This window comes from Mus pahari, chromosome 12 (genome assembly GCF_900095145.1).
Source record: "Mus pahari chromosome 12, PAHARI_EIJ_v1.1, whole genome shotgun sequence".
In the NCBI taxonomy this organism is placed as follows: Eukaryota; Metazoa; Chordata; class Mammalia; order Rodentia; family Muridae; genus Mus; species Mus pahari.
Window position 1 is genome coordinate 23,899,460 of NC_034601.1, and position 10,775 is coordinate 23,910,234.

The window sequence follows — 10,775 nt, forward strand, 5'->3', positions numbered from 1 at the left end:
AGACAGGGTTTCTCTGTATAGCCCTGGCTGTCCTGGAACTCACTTTGTAGACCAGGCTGGCCTCCAACTCAGAAATCCTCCTGCCTCTGCCTCCCGAGTGCTGGGTTTAAAGGCATGCGCCACCACGCCCGGCTTGAAGTTCTTATCATACAGATCTTTCACTTGCTTAGAGTTACACCAAGGTATTTTATTTTATTTGTGACTATTGTGAAGGGTGTTGTTTCCCTAATTTCTTTCTCAGTCTGTTTATCATTTGTGTAGAGGAAGGTTACTAATTTGTGTGAGTTAATTTTATATCCAGCTATTTTGCTGAAGTTGTTTATCGGGTTTAGGAGTTCTCTGGTGGAATTTTTTGGGGTCACTTAAGTATACTATCATATCATCTGCATATAGTGATATTTTGACTTCTTCCTTTCCGATTTGTATCCCTTTTGTCTCCTTTTGTTGTCTAATTGCTCTGGCTAGGACTTCAAGTATTATATTGGATAGGTAGGGAGAGAGTGGGCAGTCCCTGATTTTAGTGGGATTGCTTCAAGTTTCTCTCCATTTACTTTGATGTTGGCTACTGGTTTGCTGTATATTGCTTTTACTATGTTTAGGTATGGGCCTTGAATTCCTGATCTTTCTTATTCTTACTAATGTTTTTCTTGAATGGGCTCCTGAGATATTTTTGAAGACAAAGAAATTTCTTGACCCTAGGAACACACTGGAGCATTAATGCTATTTGGTACATAGGTAGTTGTGTACTTTATTTTATGGCATTGACTAAAATATCATGGTTACAAATAATAATATTGAGCTAGTACTAAGGACCTACTGTGTGTTGTGTACTCTAACACAGTGTGCAAATGTTTTGGTTAAAGTTACCTTAACAAAACTCTCTGCCAGGCGGTGGTAGCGTACACCTTTAATACCAGCACTTGGGAGGCAGAGGCAGGCAGATTTCTGAGTTCAAGGCCAGCCTGGTCTACAAAGTGAGTTCCAGATCAACCAGGGCTATACAGAGAAACCCTGTCTCGAAAAACCAAAAAAATTTCAGTGTCTCTGGTTTTATGTCTTGTATGAGGCTATGCCAGTGCCTGGCAAATACAGAAGTGGATGCCCACAGTCAGCTATTGGATGGAACACAGGGCCCCCAATGGAGGAGCTAGAGAAAGTACCCAAGGAGTTGAAGTGGTCTGCAACCCTATAAGTGGAACAACAATATGAACTAACCGGTACCCCCAGAACTCATGTCTCTAGCTGCATATGTAGCAGAAGATGGCCTAGTCGGCCATCATTGGGAAGAGAGGCCCCTTGGTCTTACAAACTTTATATGACCCAGTACAGGGGAATGCCAGGGCCAAAAAGTGGGAGTGGGTGGGTAGGGGAGCAGGGCGGGGGAAGGGTATAGGGAATTTTCGGGATAACATTTGAAATGTAAATAAAGAAAATATCTAATAAAATAAAAAAAAGATAAGAATCCAAACAACAAAATCAAAAACAAACAAACAAAAAAACAACAAAAACAAAAAACCTCTCTGAAGTTCGTCCTATGATTATATCTATCTTGAAGATGGGCAACCTGAGACACAGAGAATACAAGGTATGAATAAAGCATGAGCTCTACCCTACAGAAACATGGCAATTGTTAGAGATGATAGAAACACAGATGATATTTAAAAGACATGGCAAGGTATAAAACAGGCTGTCACCAGAAAATGGGAGAACTAAGACTTGGCAACTCAGGAGACCTAAGGTGCTAAGGAAGTTTCCTGGAGGAGACACAGCATGCTGCTTTCTGAGGTTCTGGCATCACAAGGCTAGTCTTGGGGCAGGGAATACAGGACCCCATGAGATACCAGAAGTACTCTTGAATGTAAGAAGTTGCTATTATTTGCACAAGATGTGAATCACAGTGAAGAAGGGGATGTAGAAAGAGACAGAGGGCATAATAGATATAAATTTGTCCACACCACCAGTAATTCAACTAGATTTCACTTGTTATGATATAGCAATATGTTATTAGATTATGTTAAACACTTAAGGTCCGAAGCTGTCAAGTCCACACCTCTCTTCTGGTAATACATATGGGAACATATTTTAAATAAAGAAGTGCTTGCTGAAAGTGCTAATCCGAGATCATTTGATCTAGTTAGGATGAACTTACATATGAAGAACTGAAACATAAAAATGGACCAGTAGCCTATTCCTAGCTGTTTCAAATGCCAAGAGCTAAATGGTATTAGCTCCACTGCTCTCAGAATGATCTGACATCCTGGAATTCTTATTGTCCAAAATGTCCATTTTTTTACTCATTGTCACAGCACAGTTTTAAATTATTTATTTATTTACTTAATTGTCTAGTTAGTTAGTTGGTTAATTGGTTGATGGCTGGTTAGTTGATTGGTTAGTTAGTTAACTCTTTGGTTAGTTGGTTGGTTGACTGTTTAGTTGGTTAGTTAGCCACTTGGTTGGTTGTTTAGTTACTTAGTTAGTTAGTATTAGAAATTGATGTCAGGGCCTCCTACATGTTGGGCTAAGTTGCCCAGTCAGGCCTTGAATATGTTATCTTTCTCCCTGAGCCTTTAGCATTGCTCTGATTACAATGTTTCTAGCTTTGTTTCTTGCTAAGGTTACACAAAAATAATACACATGTTTGAAATCCAGTAACAGTAATATATTACCTCATCATTAATTTAAACTGTCTTGCTAGTGTCAAATCAATTCCCAACCTACTCTTCTGGAAGAGCTGAGTATGAATGGAGGGGATTAACAGCTTGGTCTTTGGGCTCAATAATTTTCCTACTTTTCATCTTTTATAATTGGATAATGCATTATAAACAACAGCTGGCCATCTATAACTGAAGTATTTTCACCTCTATAGATGAGTACTCACCATAAGGTAAAAGAAGTGTTCAACTCATTATCTCCACTGAAAGTGTTGATTTTCTACATCACCAGCTTGTAAGTTACCAAAGGCTAAAGAACATGGCCATTTCATTCACTATTACACCTCCAGCTTCCAGAAGAGTACATTATACATGAGGTATGTTACTTAGCTTTTACATAATACCTTCCAGAAATAACCTGACAGAGGAATGACTTATTTCAGCTCATTATTCCAGGGGTTTCAACTCATGATTGCTCAACCCTGTGAGCTTGGGCAGAAATTCATGTCAGGGAGTGCTTTGTTGATGTAGTTCACATGTTCATGGTAGACAAGATCCACAGAGAGGGGGGCTGGAAAAAGCCAGTGAAAATATAACTCTAAAACCCCTTTCCTAGTGACCTACTTCCTCCAGCTGAACTCTATTTGTTAATGTTTCCAGAATGTTCTAAAATAGCACAACTAGCCAAGGACTAATGCGCTAATACATGAGCCTATGAGGGATATTTCATATTCAAACAATAATATTGTCTTACTTAATGCCTCATGATTAAATTAATGAGTTTAATGAGATAATGCTTTCCAACGGCAATAAAGCCAATTTACTTGACAAATGGGAACCATCAATTGCTAATCCTAGTGACATAATCTAGGTCTTTAGTGACATGCCATGGGCAGCAAGTGCACCATGAGGCAGGAGGACAGCTAACTAGTTTGCTCAGTGCTTACTCTAAAGAAAAGACCGTAGATAATAAGGCCTCGGTTCATGTGTTTCTGAAACTGAATTTACATGTTCATCTTAAGCAGTTAGTGCACTCATAAACTGCCTGAGAAAACAGTCACAGCAGAGAAAAGAATAAGATAGATAAAAAGGGTGAAAGGTCAAAATGATGGGTCAGTGGGGGAGGGGTGTCTTTGTGTGTGTGTCTGTGTGTCTGTCTGTGTGTCTGTGTGTGTGTGTGTCTGTCTGTCTGTCTGTCTGTCTGTCTGTCTGTCTCTCTCTCTCTCTCTCTCTCTGTGTGTGTGTGTGTGTGTGTGTGTGTGTGTGAAGTCTGTGGACAGTGGGCACGTCCTTTCAGACAAGAAACATGATTATTCAGTACTGTAAGGTTCCCAGTCTCTTTCTTGGGTGAAAATGAAAGAACGCTGTCCCTCAGAAGAAAATGATGAATGGTAGTTTCCATAGAAATGGTTCAAGTTAGAAGTCAAGGATAGTCTATGCAAGGTTGGCCAGGGCAGGAAAGCAAGCATGTCAGCTGGCTGGGTTTTACCTGTCTACCTGGCTTAGCGGTGATTTCTCTGGGGACTGGCAAGGGTCTGAAGAGACTCATAAAACACTGCAGCAGGGTAATGATGCATGGGGAAGGCATCTGGAAACCAACTGACAAACATTTCTGACATTTCTGGTTAAGGACTATGTCCACTTGATAATATGAGAGAATTATACACAAGCCATCAACCAACAGTTTCAGGCTCTATCTGTTACCCTGGCATAATGCCCGTTTAAAATGGGATCTGCCAATCTCATTAATGTTTAGGTCTCAAGTTGACATAGGTTGAAATAATCAATCTAAACATGATCTGGGAAAATTCTGTTTTCCAGCTTAGTGTCCCCCTTTTTTCTTTACTGTGAGAATGAAAAATAAGCAGACAAAATAATAATATACAAAAGGCAATCTCTCAAATGGATTTGTAATTGTTATAAAGACCAAGCCCATTCTTAGTTTCTGGTGCTAATAACAGAACAAAAGCATAGCTGGTTTTAGCATGAAGAATCCTACCAAAAGTCTGGCTTCAAAAGAATGTAGATATTTGAGTAGAACCATTTCTTGTTCTCCTTCTCTTCAAAACTCAGGATAGAAACATGTTTATGACTTTGGTTTTATATACAATAGTCATTAAGCTTCAAAAAGCTCACAAATATAACCAATGTCTGTCATCTATCCACTGAACAAATATTTATTAATAATATACTTGTGGAAAACTAGTAGACTGATAGAATATATTATCATTCTCTGGATTAATAGCATTTAAACTGTAGTTTCAATGCTAGAAAAAAAAATCTTATTAGAAAACAGTGATGAGTGATGGAAAAGATGGGGCAAACACACGAGTTTTGTCAAGTCCATAAACCAGTTAGAACAAAGGACCACTTAGAAACAAGATGAGAAGTTTACTATGCTGCAGTCCTACTTCATTGCCTCCATCACCATAACAACATGTGTGTTTCTGTGCATCCTCACATGGGAGGCTGTGCTGTTTGCACAACAATAACTTGTTTCAGAACTCCACTCCATTCACTTAGCAAACACAACCAGAAGTTCTAGCTAAGTGTTGGAAAGCGGTAACTACTAAGTGTGTTACCAGCAACAAACAATCTCCGTAACGTGTTCTTCATGATGCCTGGCAGATCCACACACGAGTGTTGTTTCTGTGGTGAACAATGACAAAGCTTTATCCATTCTTTTTTCTTCTTCTTCATTGGTGGGAACCCTCCTGGTTTATGTTCATGTTTGAGTCTCAATTCACACAGTGGCTGCGGCTACACAGGCAAAGTGAGATGTTGAAATGGAACAATTAGCTTTGTTGCTGGTGCCAAAAATAACCCAAAACTGCTATTAAAAGGGGAGGAAAAGATTAGTGATTAATTTCAGGCAAGTGAAATTAAACAACAGCAGAAGCTTACAACAGCATAATGGATCTCACAGCCACATTAATGCTAGGTCATTACTCGCAAAGACTTAAAGGCTCAGGACCAATTGCAGCATGATGGTACTAACATTCTACAACTGACCAAAAGGAAAAAGACAATTAGATTTTAATTTACTACCTTTTATAAATATTTTAGATTCACTATCTTGTTTTAAAATATAGTTTCAAAATGTGATTTCTAGCTCTCTCTCTCTCTCTCTCTCTCTCTCTCTCTCTCTCTCTCTCTCTCTCTCTCTCTCTCTCTGTTGTGCTACCCGTTAAGGAAGCAAAGACCAGGTTGGAGTTACAGATTGACCCAGACTGCTCCTCTGCACAGAAGTTTCTCTGATATCCCAATCTCCAGGCCCTAAATCTTGATTCTAATGGCTCTAAGCCCTATTTACATCATCTAAACATGATTTCAATTTTATAAACCAAATGAAAATGGTTTGTCTTTGTGTAATAAACATGTTTCCTGCTTTCTGAAGAATCGTAAGCAATAAGCAATTTAACAGCTACTACAAATGGTAGCCTGGAGGGTTAAGACTCTATTCCTACTTTTTCTTCTATAAGAGGAAGAAACTTGAACCAAAGTATTTAAGGTGCGTTGTATCGCTCATGGTAGAGGCCTCCACACTGGACCATAACATCCTTGATAAGCACTGAGGAATACCACATCCCTTGTGGCATCAATGTCAGAGTCAAGAAGGGCCCTAGATCTCCTCTAGGCCATTTCCCTCCCTTTAGCTGAGATGCTTGCAGCTCAGATTGGTGATAACTTTTGCATCTGAACTTGCAGGGGCACCATTCCAAAGTCAGTATCCATAACAGTTAGCTTGTACTATCTCATGATCATTGCATGTTCCCTGTATGGATGAAATACGAAGTAGTTGGTACGTTGTTGTAAATATTTAATCTCAATCAGGGTGTCTACCCAACCTTTGATCATCCAGTTCCCACTTCAAAGACACACAACTTTTATATTTAGAATAAGCCTTTAATGCACTAGAGCTAGGCAGATATCTGCCCTCTAAGCTATTGGACTCTCTTTCCTCGTGAATAATCCCAAGTTACAACTTGTCATATTCCTTATAGACAGCTCTTAACTCCAATTGCCAGCCCTCATCTCATGGCCATGTTTTCTTGACTCACCTACCCCGTGGTGTCTTCTCCTCTCTCTACCTTCCCTTCTTTTGGTCTCCTACCTCAGACCCCATGCCTGGGAACTGAGACACCATCTATCTCTCCTCTGCCCAGCTATAGGCTTTATTCGGCCTATAGTCTTAAATTAAGAAGCAAGGTCACGTAACATCACTTTGTGTCTCTGATGATTCTCTCATCCCTGGGTGCCTCCAGGCCTCCAGGCCTCTTGAGCCAGTATTTAACCTTATAATACCTAGAAAAAGACCAAAAACTCAACATTGATCAGCAAATGAATGAACAGACTGTTCCCCTAGGCACCTCTAATGACATTCAACCTCTGAACTAAGAGTTACAAATCCTGCCTTTCCCTGTAATGCCCTCTTCTTCATGTCTTTCACTCGTAGCTTTCAGTTTTACTTCCTAAGTCATGTCAGTGGCCCACACTGGCTGTGGTGAAAAGAGAAAGACAGACACTTTCATGGAGCTTTAGGTTTGCACAAACACTCTGGGATTCCCTCACATCCTGCCCCACACCTGCCTAGGAAACTCTTACGTGTCTTTCTAAACCCAGATAAACGTTTCCTGGGAAACCTCCTCTGACTCTCAGTCTCTTTATTCACATCTACCATGCATTTATATATCTGCCCCATGATGAAGGAAGTGCTTTCAGTTGAATACCTATGGTCCCTGACATTCCTGTGAATCCTCATTGTTGTGACGTTTGCACGTGGGGGTTTTGAGGAGTGAGTAAGCCATCAGGGCAGAGCTCTTATGAGTGAGACTAGTGTCAGTGTAAATGGGACCCTTGGGAGCTCTTTTGCCTCTTCTTTCAAGTGAAATTCCATGAAGACATCTGTGCACAGTCCAGGGAAGGGGGACCTCACTAGACACCAACTCTACCAGCACTGCCATAAACTTGGACTTCCCAGACAATAGGCCTGTGTGCAGCACATTAATATTATTTATAAGTTATCCACTCTCTGTATTAGGATAAATATGAAGTTCACTCTTCCTACATATTATAGTGTCAACACAAAGTAGGCATAGAGTGAGCGTATTCCAGATTCCCTCAGTGGGTCAGTGGGGAGGTGTCTGAGTGAAGGAAGGTGTTGTAGACTCTGCACCTTAAAACTGTTTGATTTATTCATCTCTAACATGCTAGGGGCGGAGGAAAAGGAACTGGACCAGCAGTTCTGCTTCTATGTTGGATCTGCCCAAGGAACTTCCGTGTTGCCCACCTTTCTTGTTCCTTTCATACTAGACCTTCAAGTTGAAGCAAAGGATCTTTGATGGTTTTCTGGTTTTGATTGGATCCATTTCCCATCCTTATTTTCCCTTCCTGTTGGTCTTGGGACCCTGACTTTCTGAAATGCTTTCTTTCCGACAGTCATCAACAGCATCTACACAGTCCTCGCAGTCTCCCTGGTCTTCAGAGACCTCCGGAAACTGAACCATTTCCCAACTGTGTAGGTGACGGAAATCACAAATGGTAATCTGTTAGTTTTTACGTTCAAATTCTGAGCCGCAGTGGATAGAGCAGCTGAATATTCAGATTACCCATTTCTTTTTTGTTTGTCTGATTATCAGTCCCCTTTTAAGTAGAAAACCTAACACACCTTGGCCTGGTTAGGGTTACTAACGTTGCAGTGAAACAAGACCAGAAACAACTTGGTGAGGAATGGGTTTATTTTCCTTCACACTTCCATGTACAGTTCATCTCTGAAGGCAGTCAGTACAGAAACTCAAGCAAGGCAAGAATCTAGAGGCATAAACTGATGCAGAGAGCATGGGTGAGTGCTGCTGGCTGGATAGCTCCTCAGGGCCTACTTAACCTGCTTTCTTACAGATCCCAGGACCACCAGTCCAGGGTTAGCACTATCCATAATGGGCTGGGCCTTCCCCCATAGATCACTAATTAAGAAACTTCCATTCAGGCTTGCCTATTGCACAACCTTAGAGAAGCATTTTCTCAGTCAAGAGTTGTCCTCCTCCCAGATGATTCTAGCTTATACCAAGTTGGCATAAAACTTGACAGGATCTACCTCAAGCCTTTCTCTCCCCATCCTGTAACACATTGGCTTTCCTCCTTTAAAGCAACGTTAGTGTATATAGATTATACAGCTAACTACAGCAACAACCTGTAAGGTATTCTCCTCGTTGACAAAGAGGCACTTGGCCTTTCTAATAGAGGTTGTGGGCTTTTCTCAGTTGAACAGAACTGTGATTGAGAAGCACACTGAAAAGGATGATGCATTCTGAGAGGATGCATTACTGTGCATTTGGAAACCCATTTCCACATCGATGCACACGCCAAATCATTTGCTGTGATTATATTCAGCATTATCTGCTCTGGGTAATAGGGCCAAAAGACTAATGTCTTCGAAGTCCAGAGGGAAGACACTCTGAGGCAGCAGAGATGGGGATGGGGAAGCGCCCAGAGGAATAGTACCTTCTTTACACTTGGGTGTTGTTTATGCATGTGTGTTTTTAAATTGTTTTAAAATATGAAGAACGAATATAATTCAGGCCTTGACTTCTGATAAGGTTGAAGAAAATGGAAGGGGGTGAGGGGATGATGTCAAGACTCAGAATTCAGAAGAGACAACTCTCAGAAATTCAAATCAGCCTACAAAATTAACCTGAACAGCTTTCGTCAGGGATTATTTACAGAATAAAATTAAAATGTCACCATTTTATCACTATAGTGATGAAAACAGTAAACCTGCCAAGATGACAGAAAGATGTGCTCTTGTGTAGCCACAGAGAATTGATGAAAGGGGCAAGGAGATGTTTTAAGAAACCACTCTGTTTTCCTTAGATGCAAAGCATTCAACTAGTTTTCACTTGTAGTCATACTGTTATAAATTCCATATGCTAAATTAAATAAAGTATCTTAATTTTGATCTAATGTGATAGTTATTGCATATCGGTTATCTTATTAATTCCCCCACGATAATGTCTATAAGGAGCTGAGACTCTGAGAAGCTGTGTTATTTGTGCAAAATACACAGCAAGTGGACTTGGGGTTTCGAAGTAAAACTAATCACTTACAGAATGTAAGGCTTCACCTTTGGATACGTTTCAAGGACATATATAATCAGGTAAATCATCTCACCACCACCACTGAGTCAGGGGAGAAAGGAGAGGGAGAGAGACAGAGACAGAGAGAGAGAGAGAGAGAGAGAGAGACAGAGAGAGAGACAGAGAGAGAGACAGAGAGACACAAAGGCACAGAGACACAGAGAGAGACACAGAGAGAGACAGAGACGGAGAGAGAGAGAGACAGAGACAGAGAGACAGAGAGAGAGACAGAGAGAGACAGAGACACAGAGACACAGAGAGAGACAGAGACAGAGACAGAGAGAGAGAGACAGAGAGAGAGAGACAGAGAGAGAGAGACGGACAGACAGAGAGCAAGAGAACAAAATAGGACCAGGAAACAATGAATGATGGAGAGGTCTTCCCCACGAAGGAAGTGCCTTCCTGACTAACACGTCATCAACAACTGCTCCCTGACAGTGCTTGGGGACACTGGAGATGGGATAAATAGCACAGTGTTTCTACAGTAGAAAGAAGAGGAGGGGGAAATGGTGTGAAGGGTAGATTTAGGCTGCAACCTTAATCCTCCTGGAAATCTACTTGAGCTTGGAGTTGACCCCTTAGGACCATTGTGGCAACACAAGAGCAAGGGAGCCTCCAGGATGGAGTGGTCTTCCAAGGTAATTTGCAGCTTATGGCCCCCTTGACTTGCTTCTCCTTGGCTCGGCATTGACTATTTCTGTTTGCTTCTTCTGTTATACTTAGTTCCTTGGCTGTGGTCTTAGTGAGGATCACTATTGCTGTGGTAAACACCATGACCTAAAGCAGCTTGACAAGGAAATGACTTGCTTCACCTTACAGCTTACTGTCCGTCCACCATGAAGGAAAGTCAGGACCTCAGAGACGGCGTCTGAAGCAGAGACCGAAGAAGAGTGATGCTTCCTATCTTGCTCTCTGTGATTTTCTCAGTCGGTTTCCGGTATTACTCAGGACCACGGACCCAGGAATGGGAACACCCACAGGAGCCTGTCCT